Here is a 20,877-nt window from a genome sequence, read left to right as displayed (position 1 = left end):
ACAGAAGCAGTGAGACTAATATGGTTTCAGTCTTTCTAGGGCTGGGGTACACACAGAAGTGTGTGTGTGTGTATGTATGTGTGTGCGAGTGTGCATGTGCGCATGCGTGCGTGCATCAGTGGAGGCTCCTCAGAGGAGGAAGGGGAGGAGCATCCTCAATGAAGTTCATAAATAAATATATTTTTAAACAATTAAAAAGTTATCCTTTTTAGATAAAACTATACTGAATATAATCACGTCACCAAATAATTGAATAAAACACATTATTTTGCAAATAAGGTCTACAGTAGCCTCAACAGCACTCTGTAGGGTAGCGCCATAGTGTAGCCGAAGGACAGCTAGCTTCAACCCTCATCTGGTTACATTGACTTCAGTACAAAACCTAGGAGGCTCATGGTTCTCACCCCCTTCCATAGACTTACACAGTAATGATGACAACTTCCGGAGGACGTCCTCCAACCTATCAGAGCTCTTGCAGCATGAACTGACATGTTGTCCACCCAATCAAAGGATCAGAGAATTAATCTAGTACTGAAAGCATACACTACAGCTAGTTAGCACTGCAGTGCATAACATGTGGTGAGTAGTTGACACAAGAGAGAGAAAGACAATAGTTGAACAGTTTTGAACAAATTGATTTCTTCCAAAATGAAGGAGAAGCAAGCGAGAAACAGAGAAAGAGAGATTGTCATTTTTTTCCACTTTCAGTTTCACTTACTTAGCTAGCAAATGCAGCTAGCTAGTTTAGCCTACTGAAACACCCTTCTCAAACAGAGGGATGCTATGTTAGCTAGCAGTCTATCACTATCCAACACAACACTGGAACTCTTCAAAGTCAAGGTAAGCTTTTGGTTTTACTAATTTATTGCCACAGGGGCCCGTAAGTGCTTACTGACTGTAAACTGTAACGTTACTGCATTATTGTAGTGGGTTTACTAACGTGTTAGTTCTATTAGCTATGCTCACTATGACGATACTTTAGCTAATATGGTGACAACGATGTAGGCTGTGTGTAGCGGTTTGGCTTGGAAAGTTTTTTTCGCCAGGCACATACAGTTGATGTGTTGTGCATTAAAGTCCACAAGTGAAGGGAAGAGGTGAGAGGAGGAGAGCGCACAGATGCGAGAAGGAATACAACGTGGCTGCTATGAAAGTGAACTGTGTTATACGTGATCAGGGGTGTATTAATTCCGCCTATTCTGTTGAAAACGTTTCTTAAACGGAAGCAAACGGAACAAAACGGGGATAAACATACCTGAATTTGTCCAATAGAAACTATTGTTTGTAACTGTTGGACTAATGATTACACCCTATATCAGCTAGATGAAGGCAAGAGTGTGCAAGGCGGTATTGAATGTCACTGTCTGTCCATGTGTCACTATCTGTCACCTCAAAGTTGTCTCTCGACCTGTGTACACCTTTTGTGTGTGTCAAGGCTAGGTTGTAGCATAGGCTAGGTTGTAGCAACCTCATGATGGGTATAGGGAAAATGTGAGTATCATGTAGCCTAAACCTATCACTGTTACATTGACTGGGTGAATGAATATGAATGACAGTCATCCAATATGCTGTATTAGAAATAAGGCCATGCTCATGAAAGAAAACATGTCCCTCATCTTAAACGGCAGTGACCGCCACTTGCGTGTATGGGTGTAATCTGCCTAGTGTCAAGGCTCAGACCATAGGGGGTACATTTCTCTGAGTTTGCCGTTTGAAGCAATTTTGCTGCTGGGTCATCCCATTTGATTTCAACACTTTTTGACCAGACCCCTTTTAATTTGAAAGAAACTTTCTATACATATTTGCCCATGGGAGAAGTGGTCAGAAATATACTTTTGGGACCTAAATACCCCAAAAGTTAATACCTTGTATTCATGAGCATGCTGTGTCTCAACCAATGGTGGGTACAACACAAACACTTCAGATAATTTTTTTTAAAATACGGTCTAAGCTACAACATATATGAATTTGAAAAAAATATGAGTTTATGCGTTTTTAGATCATTTACGTTAAAGGTTAAAAAATGACTTAGTTTTTATTAAAAAACATGTTTTTCAAGAACTTATAAAATAGTTTGACAACCCTTTTTGTAAGCTTTTAAAATACTGCCTATCAAAATCAACCATTTCATATCTTCCAGTGAGGAAGACATGGATGTCTCATGGTGTGGTGGGGTATGTCAAATGGGTCAACTTTCGGCACCTCTATCTCGTGATTGTTTTGACACACTTTCTGACCACACCTTTTCCCCCTCAGGAGACTGAAAAGATTTGGCATGGGTCCCCCAGATCCTCAAAACGTTATACAGCTGCACAATCGAGAGCATCCTGACCGGTTGCATCATCGTCTGGTATGGCAACTGCTCTGCATCCAACCATAAGACGCTACAGAGGGTACTGGGGCCAAGCTTCCTGCCATCCAGGACCTCTATACCAGGCGGTGTCAGAGGAAGGTATAAAACATTTCCAAAGACTCCAGTCACCCAAGTCATAGACTGTTTTCTCTGTTACCGCACGGCAAGCAGTACCGGAGCACCGAAGTCCAAAAGGTTCCTTAACAGATTTTGTTATTTTAATTTTTTATATATAATTTATTTTTTTATGGGGTAGATCAGCTTTAATATTTCAGATAGATTGTAACTTCCATCAAAGTAATTGTCTGCTTCACTTCCAATCCCCCATATGTTTTTTTTCTTGCAAGTATATATACATACATACACATATACAGTGGGGAGAACAAGTATTTGATACACTGCCGATTTTGCAGGTTTTCCTACTTACAAAGCATGTAGAGGTCTGTAACTTTTATCATAGGTACACTTCAACTGTGAGAGATCCAGAAAATCACATTGTATGATTTTTAAGTAATTAATTTGCATTTTATTGCATGACATAAGTATTTGATCACCTACCAACCATTAAGAATTCCGGCTCTCACAGACCTGTTAGTTTTTCTTTAAGAAGCCCTCCTGTTCTCCACTCATTACCTGTATTAACTGCACCTGTTTGAACTCGTTACCTGTATAAAAGACACCTGTCCACACACTCAACCAAACAGACTCCAACCTCTCCACAATGGCCAATACCAGAGAGTTGTGTAAGGACATCAGGGATACAATTGTAGACCTGCACAAGGCTGGGATGGGCTACAGTACAATAGGCAAGCAGCTTGGTGAGAAGGCAACAACTGTTGGCGCAATTATTAGAAAATGGAAGAAGTTCAAGATGACGGTCAATCACCCTCGGTCTGGGGCTCCATACAAGATCTCACCTTGTGGGGCATCAATGATCATGAGAAGGTGAGGGATCAGCCCAGAACTACACGGCAGGACCTGGTCAATGACCTGAAGAGAGCTGTGACCACAGTCTCAATGAAAACCATTAGTAACACGCTACTCCGTCATGGATTAAAATCCTGCAGCGCACGCAAGGTCCCCCTGCTCAAGCCAGCACATGTCCAGGCCCGTCTGAAGTTTGCCAATGACCACCTGGATGATCCAGAGGAGGAATGGGAGAAGGTCATGTGTTCTGATGAGACAAAACTAGAGCTTTTTGGTCTAAACTCCACTCGCCGTGTTTGGAGGAAGAAGAAGGATGAGTACAACCACAAGAACACCATCCCAACCGTGAAGCATGGAGGTGGAAACATCATTCTTTGGGGATGCTTTTCTGCAAAGGGGACAGGACGACTGCACTGTATTGAGGGGAGGATGGATGGGGCCATGTATCGCGAGATCTTGGCCAACAACCTCCTTCCCTCAGTAAGAGCATTGAAGATGGGTCGTGGCTGGGTCTTCCAGCATGACAACGACCCGAAACACACAGCCAGGGCAACTAAGGAGTGGCTCCGTAAGAAGCATCTCAAGGTCCTGGAGTGGCCTAGCCAGTCTCCAGACCTGAACCCAATAGAAAATCTTTGGAGGGAGCTGAAAGTCCGTATTGCCCAGCGACAGCCCCGAAACCTGAAGAATCTGGAGAAGGTCTGTATGGAGGAGTGGGCCAAAATCCCTGCTCCAGTGTGTGCAAAACTGGTCAAGACCTACAGGAAACGTATGATCTCTGTAATTGCAAACAAAGGTTTCTGTACCAAATATTAAGTTCTGCTTTTCTGATGTATCAAATACTTATGTCATGCAACAAAATGCACATTAATTACTTAAAAATCATACAATGTGATTTTCTGGATTTTTACCCATGATAAAAAATTGGCAGTGTATCAAATACTTGTTCTCCCCACTGTACATATCCTTTTATAAAATATATTTCCCTTCATTACTTTCCAACCCCACCACCCCTTCCCCAATTGAAGTAAACTAGTGAACAATAACGCTTAGGCCTCTACTTCCAGCCCATACATACTATATACATTTTATGGATACAGTCAAATTCTACAATAATTATATTTTGTTTGTTTTTTTCTCCTGAACTTCCTCCGATCATTTTCATGATGTCCATCTGGTTTGCTTCTATATGCCATATTTTTCTAACTGTGCTCTTTCACAAAAGCTCTCAACCTATAACCTATATACTTATTATGACACAGTATGCTTTACATTAGTTATCTTGTTGTTCTTAGTTGTTGTTATTAGTCCCATCCTTCAGCTCCATTCAACACCTCCCATCTATCTCTTAACACCATCCATATTGGATTTCTATTTGCCATATATTTTTCAACTGTACTGTGATGTTTTACAAAAGTTCTGAACCTTTCTATTCTCATTGTTTCTACAGATCGTAAATTGAAAATAAACATTTTTGCTAAAAGTATTACCATATTATTGATCAATTGACTATGACTTTTCAGATCACCCAGTTGTGCTATCTGCAGCGTTAGCTCCAGGTAAATATTGCAATCCTTTAGCCATTCCTGGACCTGTGTCCAAAAACAAGCCACAAATGGACAGTACCAAAACAAATGATCTAATGATTCTGTCTCTTCGCAGCAAAATCTGCAGAGCTGGGAAGATTGTATCCCCCATATAAATAACATTCTATTGGTAGCAAGAACTTTATATAATAATTTAAATTGAAAAATTCTAAGTTTTGAATCCGGCGTCGTTTTTAGTCATAGGTCTAATGCTTTAATATTTAATAATTTCTGTCCTCCGAATTCATATTCATTATATAAATAGGCCTGTTTAATTTTGTCTTGCTTGCCGTTCCAAATAAAATGGAATACTTTTTCTCATATCATTTAAAAAACCCTTCGCTAGGCGTAGGCAAGACCATAAGCAAATAGGTAAACTGGGATAATACTAAAGAGTTAATCAGGGTGATTTTCCCACAAATGTACAGGTATTTACCTTTCCATGGTAGCAAGATCTTATTTATTTTTGCTAACTTTCTATTAAAATGTATTGGAGTGAGATCATTTATTTCATTTGGGATATGTATTCCGAGTATGTCCACATCACCATTAGACCATTTTATTGGGAAACTACATGGTAAAGTAAAAATTGAATTTCTTAGTGATCCAATATGTAATATAGTACATTTATCAAAATTTGGTTGTAATCCAGAGAGGTTAGAAAATGTATCTAGATCCTCTATGAGGCTGTGGAGAGATTCAAGGTGTGGATTTAAAAGAAAACATTAATCATCAGCGTACAATGACACCTTTGTTTTTAAGCCCTGGATTTCTAATCCCTTGATATTATTGTTGGATCTGATTTTAATAGCTAACATCTCAATGGCCATAATAAATAGATATGCCGATAGTGGACAATCTTGTTTCACTCCTCTTGACAGTTTAAAACTTTCGGAGAAATAGCCATTATTTACTATTTTACACCTAGGGTTACTATACATGATTTTAACCCATTTTATAAGAGATTCTCCAAAATTGAAATGCTCCAGGCATTTATATATAAACCCCAGTCGTACTTTATCAAATGCCTTTTCGAAGTCTGCTATGAATAGCAGGCCTGGTTTCCCAGATTTTTCATAGTGTTCTATTGTTTCCAGTACTTGCCTTATATTATCTCCAATGTATCTTCCATGTAAAAAAACCTGAACAGATTCTACCCCCAAGCCATAAAACTGTTGAACAATTAATCAAATGGCCACCCGTACTATTTGCATTGACCCCCCCCCCCCCCCCCCCTTTGTTTTTTCACTGCTGCTACTCATTGTTTATTATCTTTGCATAGTCACTTTACCTCAACCTACATGTACAAATTACCTCGACTAACCTGTACCCCCCGCACACTTACTCGGTACCCCTTGTATATAGCCTCGTTATTGTTATGTTATTGTGTTATTTATTTAAATGTTTTTACTTTCGTTTATTTAGTAATTATTTTCTTAACTCTATTTTCTTAAAAATGCATTGTTGGTTAAGGGCTTGTAAGTAAGCATTTCACGGTATTCGGCACATGTGACAAATAATATTTGATTAGATTTTTGATTTGACTTCTACCATGGGCAAATATAAAGGGGTGAGATCAAAAAGTGATTGAAATCCAATGGAACGACCCTGCTGAGAAGGTGGGAGAGAAGGTAGGAGACCATCTGATACACACTATCAGATGAAAAAAATCTGAGAAAAAATTATGGTTCCTCAAGGGTTCTTTGGAAAGGGTGATGGTTCTATGTGGAACCATAATGACTCAAATAACCTTTTGAGCTCTTCAGTGGCTCTTTACAGTTCACAAAAGGGTTATTTTCTCTTTTGGTAATAATTCAAATGTAGGGGAGGTGTGGGACAAAAATAATGTATTTACCTGATTTGTTTAATATTAATAGTTAAAAAATAATATGCTTAACAAAAGTGAAGACATTTATTTAGTGCCAAAGGATGGTTCATCTCTTCCACTCTCTCTCCCCAGCTGGTCTAGGCCTGTGGTCAAGGACATGGGATAGAGATAAACTTGAGGAACAGATAGACCTGTATTGTTTCAATTTCTCTTTGCTTCTGAGTAACCTGGTCACACGGCATAAGACAAAGAGCCTCTGAGAAGTGACCACAGTTCTTCAGCCCATCCTGTTCTTTTACTATCTTCCAAGGGCACAGCTGTGGGGAGATAGAAGAGAACGGAGGCTAGCTTGGTAGAGAGCGGAGTAATGGAACTGCCGTTATCACTTGTTTGTGTGCTATTACATCACACACCCAATACACCTGGCCACAAGAAGAAAACAAGACTGCTTATGATGCCCTGATCTGCCATGTAGGGGTGGAACCAACCATGACTAAGCAGTTTTGTGTTTCTATATAAACCCCTTGAGTTTCTGCATAATTTGGCCTCTCACTCCATTCACTGTGTGTTGTGTGACCAGCTCCCTTATTGCAATACGTTTTTTATAAAAGTAATACCTTCATTGATTATTGACTTTGCCTCTAGTCATTATTGATTAAAGGTAGAATTTCCACCACAGAGGCGGCTCATTCAAATATTTTTGTCCAACTGTGAGTGAGAGTGTCATTCCAGTTCATCTAATGTTATAGACTCATAGCCTTATGTCAATTGAGAATGGTTGACTAAATCACTCAGTGGTTCTCAATTCTCTCCTCAGGGACCCTCAGCTGTTCCAGAGGTAGTTCACGTGATTCAACTTGACAATGAACACAATAATAACACCTGAGGATTTTTCACAATCTAATATGGGTGACCAGAATAAAAAACCCTGTGCTTCTTAAAAGCATCTACAGATTGAGAAAGGTTCTTTATAAAACCATTCTCCATACAGGTGCTATAAAGAACCATAAAACATTATTCTATATAGCCCCCAAAAGGGTTGTAACCATAGCGGAACCCTTTTTGGGTGCTTTTTAGAACCTTTATTGAACCTTCAAAAATGGGTTCTATATAGCACCAAAAAGGGTTCCGCTATGGTTACAAGCCAAAGAACCCCTATCTGGTACTATTTACAAAACAAAACGTGTGTGTGTGTGTGTGCGTACAGCGCAGCAAAACCAGGGTGATGTTAGCACTTTCAGTGGGCGTTAGGTAACCATGATTGTCATGTGTCCTATTATAACTCTTCAACTCATCAGTATGGTCTCCTGTGACACTTTATATGTATGTGTATGTGTATCTTCTCTATGCTCCTCTGTGACTACAACCTTACAAAATAACATGTGAACCCGGGTTCTAATCCTGCACACGTGAAACTTAGAATATCACATGTGAAATGTTGGGAAGCCACGTGTGTTTGAGTAATGTGAAATACTCGTGAAAAATCCATGCAAAACTTCATGATTTGTTCACGTGAAAAATCCATTTGAAACTTCACACGTGTCTGAAAATCATGTCTGACTCATATTTTTTTTTTCATAATAATGTCCGAAAACCACTTAAAAAAAATATGAAAGCTGAAATGTATTGAGTCAATAAGTATTCAACCCATTTTTTATGGCAAGCCTAAATAAGCTCAGGAGTAAAACTGTGCTTAACAAGTCACATAAGTTGCATGGACGCACGCAGTGTGCATAATAGTATTTAACATAATTTTTGAATGACTACTTCATCTATGTACCCAACACATTCAATTATCTGTAAGGCCCCTCGATCGAGCAGTGAATTTCAAACACAGATTCAACCACAAAGGCCAAGGAGGTTTTCCAATGCTTCACAAAGAAGGACACCTATTGGTAGATTGAATATCCTTTTGAGCATAGTGAAGTTATTAAATACACTTTGGATGGTTTATCAAAGCACCCAGTGACTACAAAATACACACTGGAGTTGCTTACCATGATGACATTGAATGTTCCTGAGTGGCCTAGTTACAGCTTTGACTTAAATCGGCTTGAAAAAGGCAAGACTGGATATCTAGCAGTGGCGGTCACTGCCGTTTAAGATGAGAGAGGACCATTTTTTTTTTCATCAGCATGGCCTTATTTTTATTACAGAATATTGGATGACTATCATTCAAATTCCATTCACCCAGTTCAACGTAACAGCGATAGGTTTAGGCTATTACATGATACTCACATTTTCCCTATACCCATCATGAGGTTGCTACAACCGAGCCTATGAATGAAAGTTTACAATGTAGGTGCACACAGGACGAGAGTCAAATTTTAGGTGACAGACAGTGACACATGGACAGACAGTGACATTCAATATCGCCTTGCACACTATTTCCTGCATCTAGCTGATATAGGGTGTAATCATTAGTCCAACAGTTGCAAACAAGAGTTTCTATTGGACAGATTTAACTGACATCAACTGACACTTGGTCCCATCACACTGGTAGAGACCTGAAGATGCGCTTTAGCTCCCTGAGAAAAATACCATTGAATTTTGGATGGGAAACTGTATTGCACTCATCCAAAGTTGACTACTCAGATCTTTTTAAAGAAAACTAAAGTACAAGAAACCCCCTGTAAGAGATACCCAATTTCATACTTATTTCCCCAACTAGACAGTGAGTATTTGGAGACACAGAGAGTGTGTGTGTGTGTGTCTATTAGCGTGTGTGTGTCAGTGGAGGCTGGTGGGAGGAGCTATAGCAGGATTGGCTCATTGGAATGGTTGGAATGGAATAAATGGAACGGAGTCGAACATGTGGTTTCCATATGTTTGATGTGTTTGATACCATTCCATTAATTCCATTCCAGCCATTACAATGAGCCCGTCCTCCTATAGCTTCTCCCACCAGCCTCCACTGGTGTGTGTGTGCATGTGTGGTGTGTGTGTCCTAGAAGGTGGTCCTGGCTGCATGGCAGTACTTAGAGTGTAATAGAGATATGAGATAATAGCTAAGGCTATTACACACACACACACACACACACATACATAAGAGTCAATCTCAAAACCTCCACTTGGGCCTGACACCTCTTTGCTGGAGGAGAGCCTGGATCAATACACAGCCGTGATAGAGTAGTACTATGGACAGCTCAATGTCCCTGATTGTGTGTGTGTGTGTGTGTGTGTTTGTCAGAGAGAGAGGGGGAGGTTTCTGTAACTTTATCGTTATTTCTGCCCACTTATTTTTACAATTGACCTCACTTGTCCTTACTGTAAATAAGACATTAGTATTTAATTTTATCATATTCCTCTGTACAGGAGAGAAAGACAGACAGATATAGGGGGTGGTGTGGGGCACGGAGGAATGCAGATATGATCATGTGAATTCAAGCTAATCACCTGACAACACGCCTGATCCCTAAATTGACAGTCAACATACTGAGGGGGACATTTTGGACAGAGAGAGACAACAGTCGTAAACTACCTGATGTGATGTCATCAGCCAAATATAACCAACCAGAGAGCACCAGATCAAACACAGCAGCTGACTCGACTTCATTAGAAAATGTACTGCGTATGTAAGGAAGGCAAGGCGCTAATTCCTGAATACCGCAACACAGTGAAACAATCACATTTGTGACTCGTTTCAGGAAACTAGGCGTATGTCGCGCCTCACTACTTCACAGGAGAGCCATTTGAACGTAAGCGTTTTATTTTTACCAAAATAATTTTTCTTGGCAGAAATGCCTTCTGGAACATGTAAACTTTCATGTGCCTTAATAACAAAATTTGAAGCAGGATTCTAGGTGTAATTTAGATGTTGTCCACAAGATGGAATGAGTGTATGTGCAAAGTTTCAGACTGATCCAGTGAAGAACTACATCACTACACAATATTTTGTATCAAGTCTGCCAGTAGTTTTCCCAAATGTTCCGAATTGGTAAATGTATACATTTTCATGTACATAACTATAGAGAACATACAAAAATGCTATGGTAATAAAAAAATTAGGTTTACACACTCACAGGAATGTCATACATGATGGATCATTAACTTCGCTACAGAAAATACACTAACCTTCACACCGCTAGATGGGTGGGTGTGGAGCCAGAGACAGCTGTGGGGTCAAACTGTAGAACCCAGTTCGTACATTTGAATATAAAAGGGATTTTTCAAACAAAACGACACTACATTTGATCTCTGGGATGCTCTGGATGACAAATCAGAGCAAGAGTACTGAATGTAAGTAACCACTTGCCATGATATAAGTGTTTTGTTGTTGTGCACTATCCTCAAACAATAGCATGGTATTTATTTGCTGTAATAGCTACTGTAAATTAGACACTGCAGTTAGATTAACAAGAATTTAAACTTTCTGCCCATATAAAACATGTGTATGTCCCGGAAAGTTGGCTGTTGTTTACAATGCCATTCTTGTCACATGTCACATATTGAGCATGTAGGGACACCAATCCCGTAGAGGTTAATGACAAATAATACTTTAAAGTACTACTTAAGTCATTTTTTGGGGTATCTGTACTTTACTTTACTATTAATTTTTTTGACTACTTTTACTTTTACTTCACTACATTCCTAAAGACAATAATGTAATTTTCACTCCATTCATTTTCCCTGACACCCAAATGTACTCATTACCTTTTGAATGCTTAGCAGGACAGGAAAATTGTTCAATTCACACACATCAAGAGAACATCCCTGGTCATCCCTACTGCCTCTGATCTGGCGGACTCACTAAACACAAATGCTTCGTTTGTAAATTATGTCTGAGTGTTGGAGTGTGCCCCTTTCTAGATAATGAGTGGGCTGGACATGCCGAGAGATGAGTTCAGATTGGCCTACCATGTATCACGCTTCTGTTCATAACATGAGCTGGTCAGTATGTGTAGTTAATCCTTTCTAACGCAGCTTATTTGAAAGATATCACGTAGTAGAACTACATAAGTGTTGCTTTCCACTTTCTGGAGGACCGAGTTTTGAAATCAGTGGAATTAGAGTATGATAGCTAAGAAGATGGAGAAAATGTGGGCGTTTTGATTGCAAATATGCAGATGGAGTCGAAAAGACAACACACAGAAGGCTGTTGTATAAAACACGTCTCTGGATTACATCTTCAAACTAAGGGCAACCATGGCATCTGTGACAGAGAGGGAGAAGCACCCATCTATGTATACGTGTAAGATAGTCTAGCTAGCTACATTTTCAGATATTACATGTTTCTAATTTGCTTTGCTAGTTATAGCCTAATGTTAACTAGCTAACATTGAACCTGGTTGGTTAGCTACCTTTAGGACAAATTCATTGGGGGGTAATGGTCCAGCAGCAGCACATAATGAGCTCAGTGATCTGAAGTTTATGGGATTTCTCTCCACAAAGCAAGAAAGAAAAAGCTTAGATCTCTAGCCAGTTACCAAATAAAATAAAATGTTATTTGTCACTTGCGCCAAATACAATATGTGTAGACCTAACAGTGAAATGCTTACTTACAAGCCCTTAACCAACAATGCAGTATTAACAAAAATAAGTGTTAAGTTAAAAATAGATAAGTAAAAATAAAAAAAGAAGAAAAATAGAAGATAATAAATAATTAAAGAGTAGCAGTAGAATAACAGTAACGAGGCTATATACAGGGGGTACCAGTACAGAGTCAATGTGCGGGGGCACAGGTTAGTCTAGGTAATTGAGGTAATATGTACATGTAGGTAGAGGTAAAGTGACTGTGCATACATAATAAACAGAGAGTAGCAGCAGCGTAAAAAGGGGTGGGCGGGGATAAATAGTCCGGGTAGCCATTTGATTAGATGTTCAGGAGTCTTATGGCTTTGGGGTAGAAGCTGTTAAGAAGACTTTTGGACCTAGACTTGGCACTCTGGTACCGCTTGCCATGCAGTAGCAGAGAGAACAGTCTATGACTAGGGTGGCTGGAGTCATTGGCAATTTTTAGGGCCTTCCTCTGACACCGCCTGGTACAGAGGTCCTGGATGGCAGGAAGCTTGACCCCAATGATGTACTGGGCCGTACTCACATCCCTCTGTAGTGCCTTGCGGTCGGAGGCTGAGCAGTTGCTATACCAGGCGGTGATGCAACCAGTCAGGATGCTCTCGATGGTGCAGCTGTAGAAATTTTTGAGGATCTGAGGACCCATGCCAAATCTTTTCAGTCTCCTGAGGGGGAATAGGCTTTGTCGTGCCCTCTTCACGACTGTCTTGGTGTGTTTGGACCATGATAGTTTGTTGGTGATGTGGACACCAAGGAACTTGAAGCTCTCAACCTGCTCCACTGCAGCCCCGTCAATGAGAATGGGGGCATGCTCAGTCCTCCTTTTCCTGTAGTCCACAGTCATCTCCTTTGACTTGATCACATTGAGGGAGAGGTTGTTATCCTGGCACCACACGGCCAGGTCTCTGACCTCCTCCCTATAGGTGTCTCATCGTTGTTGGTGATCAGGCCTACCGCTGTTGCGTCGTCGGCAAACTTGATGATGATGTTGGAGTCGTGCTTGGCAGGGAGTACTGGAGGGGACTGAGCACACACCCCTGAGGGGCCCCGGTGTTGAGGATCAGCGTGGCAGATGTGTTGTTACCTACCCTTACCACCTGGGGTCGGCCCGTCAGGAAGTCCAAGATCCAGTTGCAGAGGGAGGTGTTTAGTCCCAGAATCCTTACCTTAGTGATGAGCTTTGAGGGCACTATGGTGTTGAATGCTGAACTGTAGTCAATGAATAGCATTCTCACGTAGGTGTTCCTTTTGTCCAGGTGGAAAAAGGCAGTGTGGAGTGCAATAGAGATTGCATCATCTGTGGATCTGTTGGGGCGGTATGCAAATTGGAGTGGGTCTAGGGTTTCTGGGACAATGGTGTTGATGTGAGCCATGACCAGCCTTTCAAAGCACTTCATGGCTACAGACGTGAGTGCTATATGTCGGTAGTCATTTAGGCAGGTTACCTTAGTGTTCTTGGGCAGAGGGACTATGGTGTTCTGCTTGAAACATGTTGGTATTACAGACAGTCAGGGACAGGTTGAAAATGTCAGTGAAGACACTTGCCAGTTGGTCAGCGCATGCTCGGAGTACACGTCCTGATAATCCGTCTGGCCCTGCGGCCTTGTGAATGTTGACCTGTTTAAAGGTCTTACTCACATCAGCTACGGAGAGCGTGATTACACAGTCGTCCGGAACAGCTGATGCTCTCATGCATGCTTCAGTGTTGCTTGCCTCGATGCGAGCATAGAAGTAATTTAGCTCGTCTGGTAGGCACACTGTGTGTGTGTGCGTGTGTGTCAGTGTGTGTGTGTTTCACACTTCTACCACTGAGCATTCAGCCACAGCAGTTCTGCTGTCGAACAGAAGAAAAAGCAACCCTCTGACAGATATCAAGGTCAAAAGAACTCCACACAGGCAGCCAAGTCACAGATTGACGATCCTAAATCAGTCAATTGTCTAAAAATGCACTTGTGGTGGTGGTGACATAACCACTATCACCATTCATTACTAGGGGAGCTGTCGAAGCGTTGAGGCGTGGTGAGAGGGAGTTAGTCACAGAATGTCTCTCTGTCAGGTCTGCTGTCAGACATCAATGGCATCACATCAGACCAGAGAGAGTGAGGTGATTGGCTGTAAAGCACTACCGCTGGCTATTCAGTTCAGCCTCAGGAGGGCATCAGTCACACAGGCTTGTAGAAAGGTAGGCCTGTCTGTGTAGCTCATTTTGTAGAGCAATTTGCTTTGGATATCATACACATGAACTGAGGCATATACCAATAAAACAGCTACTGATTGCCTCAAATGAAAAATGAGGAATCGGAAACATATAATTAGAATGAATCATTCTAATTCTATGATTGGAACATCCACTGCATGGTGAACATCTCTAGTGGAGTGTAGAGTCTGGCAGAGCCTGTAAGACAGAGACAGTCCCATGAGTAAGCAGAGAACTATTCACACACACACAGAGAGAGACTGGCAGAGCATTAGAGAGGGATATGTCCCTAAGAGAGTGGTATTTAAAATGTAATGTGCTAGCTTCTGGAGACAAATGAAACTGAATTGAGAATTGGAAAAACTAAATGAAAGAAAGGAAAAGGAAATCAAATAGTGAGATAGAGAGAAAGAAAAAAAAGAAAGAAATGGGTGAGATACAAAATGAGAGATAAAGGAAATAAAAACAGAGAGAGAGAGAAGGCAGGAAGAGTGGGGATGAGAGGACTATAATCAAAGTGGGTGTTATTCGCAGATGTGCAGACTACACGGCTTGCTCTTCACCTCATAAAGACACCCACACATAGCGTGGGCACTAGGCAGAGCCTGTTCTGAAGTCCGACTCTCTGACTTCTCTACCAGCTAGATCTCTCTCTCTCTCGCTCTGTGTTTGTGTCTTTGTGTTATGACCTGGACAGTGTGGTGGTGGGTGGTAGGATTCAGTAAGCTTTACTAAAATAACAAAACCTAGACATCATGTGACACAGTGTGTCTGTCCTCTGATCATTAGGTCATCACAAATATTAAAACATGAACTGATGCGTTCTAAGGCTCTCATTCTCTCTAAAATCATAAACTCATAGACAAAAGCAATCTCCTCAAACAGTGCCCAGTCTAATGGAACAAGTGGGAAGCAGATGGGCATTTCCATCTAAAAGGACCCATGAGCACCAACATGTGAAGTTCATAGGAGCATGTCAAATTGGGTGTCAAATGAAAGATAAGTCTATATTTTTGAGAAATTAAGCCATAAATCCATTTTTCAACCATTTTCCATCCAAAAAATTAGGAAGAAGCAAAGACTTGGATTTCTGGTCAAAACAGATGGAAAATGGGACTTAGAGAACATCTACCAGACAATGTCTTAAAATATATTAGAAATAGATTGGCGCATGCGTGTACCTATAGGATGAATGGGGTGTGAGTAGCTCAGTGTTTTACAGACAAAACTGTATTTATATGTAGAAACCAGACAACAAAGTTTAAATCAAGCCTCTAAACCTAATAAATCAACATATCCCCAAGCAACTGGGATTGTGTGAGCGATCAGTTTTGTACAACAGTGAAGGAATCAGTAGGTAAAACAGCACAGCGACACGATTTCAACAGACCATGGCCTCCTTCAAAGGAAAAGGAAAGGACAAAAGGGCAACTTGGAGATGCAAACGAGAGTAATGCAAACGAGTTAAATGCTATCCAGGAAAATATAGCTAAAATACTGTCAATGCACACAAAAACCAACAAACTGCTACAATCTTTTGTAAAAAAAAGTAGATTTTCTTGAAAAGACAGTAGAGGCACATGAACGAACAAGACAAAAAAATGAGTATTTTGGAGACAAAGTTACAAACTTTAGAAGATGAATTGGACCAAGAAAACGAGACGTAACAACATGAGAATATTGTCCTTACCAGAAGACGAGGAAAAAGTAGACCTTTCCAGTTACGTGGTCAAACTGATATCAGAGGAACTTGACATTGGTATATCCCTAGAGGATCTGGAATGATGCCATAAGATAGGCGGTATGGAACTATCAGACCAAAGTCAACATTCTGAAGGCACAAGGTGGAAAGGAGATCAAAATCCAAGCCCAGACCATTCAATTCATCCAAGACCCATCCAAGACCTGTCTGAAATGCAAGGAACACCTGTCAATCAGACAGTCACTGGAGGAAAATGGGATCAAATCTCAACTCCGCTTCCCGGCAGTGCTGTGGGTATGGAAGGGAATGCAAAGGATGGAATTCACAAGCACCAATGAAGCCTTAATTAAGCTGCAAGAAACCTTTCCACTTGAAGGCTTACAGACATTATGCATAATGGAGATCTCCGCAGACAGAATGGAACCCCCTGCACTGAGAAGAAGATGGAGTGGGAAAAAGCGATGAACACACTGTGTACTAGACACTTTAGGCTACATACAGTGATACCTAAAGACTCGCTTATCGTAAGTTGTAACAATATTATTTTCCCTTACCCTCAGTACAATTCTATACTTTACTTTCCCCAAGTAACTGTTCTTCTCTATGAAGTAATGATAGAAGTAGTCGATGCCAACGGGCTACATGGACACTGATAAGACAATTCAAAGGGGAAAATATAAACTGAACAAAAATATAAACACAACATGTAAAGTGTTGGTCCCATGTTTCATGAGCTGAAATAACAGATCCCAGAAATGTTCCATACGCACAAAAAGCGTATTTCTTCTTTACATCCCTGTTAGTGAACATTTCTCCTTTGCCAAGATAATCCATCCACCTGATAGGTGTGGCATATCAAATCAAATCAAATTTTATTTTTCACATGCGCCAAATAGAACAGGTGTAGACCTTACCATGAAATGCTTACTTACAAGCCCTTAACCAACAATGCAGTTCAAGACAGAGTTAAGAAAATATTTACTAAATAAACTACACAATTTCAATAAAATAAAAAGTAACACAATAATATAACAATAACGAGGCTATACAGTACCGGTACCGAGTCAATGTTCGGGGTTACAGGTTAGTCGAGGTAATTTGTACATGTAGGTAGGGGTAAAGTGACTATGCATAGATAATAAACAGTGAGTAGCAGCAGGGGGGTCAATAAGATGATTAAATAGCATGATCATTACACACGTTCACCTTTTGCTGGGGACAAAAAAGGCCACCCTTCCCCACACAACACAATACCACAGATGTCTCAAGTTTTGAGGGAGCGTGCAGTTGGCATGCTGACAGCAGGAATGTCCACCCGAGCTGTTGCCAGAGTATTTAATGTTAATTTCTCTACCATAAGCCACCTTTCTGCACAAACTGTCAGAAACCGTCTCAGGGAAGCTCATCTCCGTGCTCGTCGACCTCACCAGGACTCGTCTTGACCTGACTTCAGTTCGGCGTCATAACCGACTTCAGTGAGCAAATGCTCACCTTCGATGGCCACTGGCACACTGGAAAAGTGTGTTCTTCACGGATGAATACCGGTTTCAACTGTACCGGGCAGATGGCAGACAGCGTGTATGATGTCAACGTTGTGAACAGAGTGCCCCATGGTGGCGGTGGGGTTATGCTATGGGCAAGCATAAGCTACGGACAATGAACACAGTTGCATTTTTATTGTTAAATGTGGAACAATGGGTGCATATTAAAGATACGCATGCTCATCCCCTGTATCCTTTCATGTGTGACTTCATAGTTAAGAACACTTTATACCACAGTGTTGTTGAATACTCGTTTCTGATTGGCTAGAAGGGCATTCTAGAACGGACATTAAAACCAGATCCCGGGAAAAGATATTGGAACAGCTGGAAAAGATATCGGGACACCTTGCAATCATGATGCAATATGTGCTTACACATGCAGACCGTACTTGCTACAAAGTTGCAGAAAGCTAAACCAACAACTACACAAACTGAAATTGGATACATTGTAAACGTATGTCCAACGAGGAAAAAATGTAGCTAACTAGCTAGCTAGCATTGATTTATTTTTGCAGATAATCTTTTGGGGAGCATCTGATGACCTAACGTGTTAAGTGGTGAACATGAATTTCTCCGGTCCCCTCCGCCGCTAATGCTGTGAAATCCTCCCACGTTTCTAGTTTGACCAGCTGTTTCCAGCAACTGATATATTTTTATTATGTTGTCATATTGACAGGTTTGCTAGCAACAAACTATTTAGCTAGTCCTAGCCTAGTGTTTGATATGCAATGCAATCTCCTCATAATTAACAGTCAGTGTTGACATGTGTCCTGACGAGAAGGCAATCTTTTATAGCTATGCCAGGCATTGTTATGGATGTATCCAAATGAACGTCAATAGAAAACAGCTACTTTGCTGTTATTCTGGCGGCGGAGGTCGTGACTGTGTTAGCCGTAGACAGTTGGCTAGCTAACAGCAAGCAAGGAATATGAATGTTGCCAGCGAGCATGGCAATGGAACTAATCGAACGAACGACTCTATCAACCAAAAGATGAGAAAGTATAAATTTGCTTAAATGAAAATATCAACTAAAATGTTTTATTTCTGCCGGTAAATGTGCGCTTCATATTGTTTTCTTTGGCAACTGTGGTATAAGTGGGATAAACAGCGTAAACAAACGCAACGGAATAAACTTTGCTGTTATTCTGGCTGCAGATGTCGTGACTGTGTAGCCGTAGCTGGTTGGCTAACTAGCAGCAAGCAAGGGATAAGAACGTTGCCACTGAGCATGGCAACGGAACATAAAGAAAAACTACTGGAAATATTAACTACTGGGTCGCTTCCGTAAATATCAAACTAATCGAACGAACGACTGGGTCGCGTCTGTAGAAACCAAAAGATGAGAAATTATAAATTTGCTTATAAAAAGGAAAATATCAACAACAACAAAAAAGTATTTATACCGGTAAATTTGTGGTTTCATATTGTTTTCTTAGGCATTTGTGGTATAAGCGGGATAAATGCCTCCATTCTGTACATTACCTTGAAAAAATTAACTCGGTCGTCCATTATTTCCAAGGTAATGTACAGAACGTCAGAGTTTATCCCTTACATAACAGTATGAAAGAAAATGAAACGGATTCTACAATAACTAATATAACTCCCTAAAAACACAGCCTTAAGGAACAATCCTTGCATAGCTTTTCAGAATTCACTAATAAATTGGCCCAAAACTAAAGGCATAGAAACCGTAAATGACTTGTTAATATGAAATACAAATATTTCCATGACAGAATTATAAAGCAATTTTGGACTGATCAATGTAGACATTTTCAAATATATGCAACATTAAAGTTTTATATAAAAATAATTCGACCTGAAAGCTTTTGGACATCAGAGCAATGTTGAGGGAATCCTATTTGAGTCAGAAAAATATATTCATATGATAGGTAAGATATACAAAACCTTGCAGAGATCCTTTCCAACTGGCAATCTCTTAGAAAAGAATATAAACTATTGGAACCAAGACTTAAAATGAATATGGGCACAAGATGGAGGGAGTGTTGGAACATAAGGAATTAAAAAACTGTTAACGAAAATGTACTCTTAATCCAGTATAAACTAATGTATATAATTTATTATACAAGAGACAGAATTTACAAATTCTACAGCACAACGGCAAAGTACATGTCTTCAGTGTAAAACTAACAATGACTCAATAATTCATGCATTTTGGGAGTGCTATAAAGTCCAAAAGTTATGGGCAGAGTTAGAAATCTGGCTGTCAGTGTAAATTTACTTTTAATCCAGCTATCTGCATATTTAAGACATGGCATTTGAGGGTGTGGTGAGAGACCCAATGGGTAGGACAATATTATTTGTGTCACTTATATTGAAGAAGCTATTACTTAAATACTGGAAGTCAAATGATACTCCAATGTTAAGAGAATGGAAGAATCAAATGCTTTATTACTTAAATATGGAGAAAAAAATCTGGCTACAGAAAGAAACAACATAACACAATCTGAAGTCATATAGGGCAGAGTCTTACAAGCATAGGAAACAACACTGAGTGTGGATAAGGTGGGAACCTGTGGGTCTGAGCAAGTGTGATGTCATTAACCTTTTACTGCAGTGGGCTAAATAAGGGTCACACAGAGTGTTTCTTGGTAGTCTTAAACAAATCTACTTTGAAACACACATGGTTATGGGCTTTAAAAAAAGAAGACACCTGTACCATGTCAGAAATAGAGTTGAAATGTATCCAGTTTTGAGATTGCATCCCAATATTACACTTTATATACAGTGCATTCTGAAAGTATTCAGACATCTTGACTTTTTCCACATTTTGTTACGTTGCAGCATTATCCAAAAATTTATTAAATAGTTTTTTCATCAATCTACACACAATATTAATAAAAAAACGGAAATATCACATTTAGATAAGTATTCAGAGCCTTTACTCAGTACTTTGTTGAAGCACCTTTGGAAGCGATTACAGCCTAGAGTCTTCTTGGGTATGACACAAGCTTGGCACACCTGTATTTGGGGAGTTTCTCCTATTCTTCTCTGCAGATCCTCTCAAGCTCTATAAGGTTGGATGTGGAAAGTCGCTGCACAGCTATTTTCAGGTCTCTCCAGAGATGCTCAATCGGGTTCAAGTCCGGGCTCTGGCTGGGCCACTCAAGGACATTCAGAGACTTGTCCCAAAGCCTGATTAGTGGAGTTCTGCAGACATGGTTGTCCTTCTGGAAGGTCCTCCCATCTCCACAGAGGAACTCTGGAGCTC

The sequence above is a fragment of the Coregonus lavaretus genome, assembly GCF_964263955.1.
Source record: "Coregonus lavaretus genome assembly, chromosome: 24".
In the NCBI taxonomy this organism is placed as follows: Eukaryota; Metazoa; Chordata; class Actinopteri; order Salmoniformes; family Salmonidae; genus Coregonus; species Coregonus lavaretus.
Note: the sequence above shows the minus strand (reverse complement) of the source record.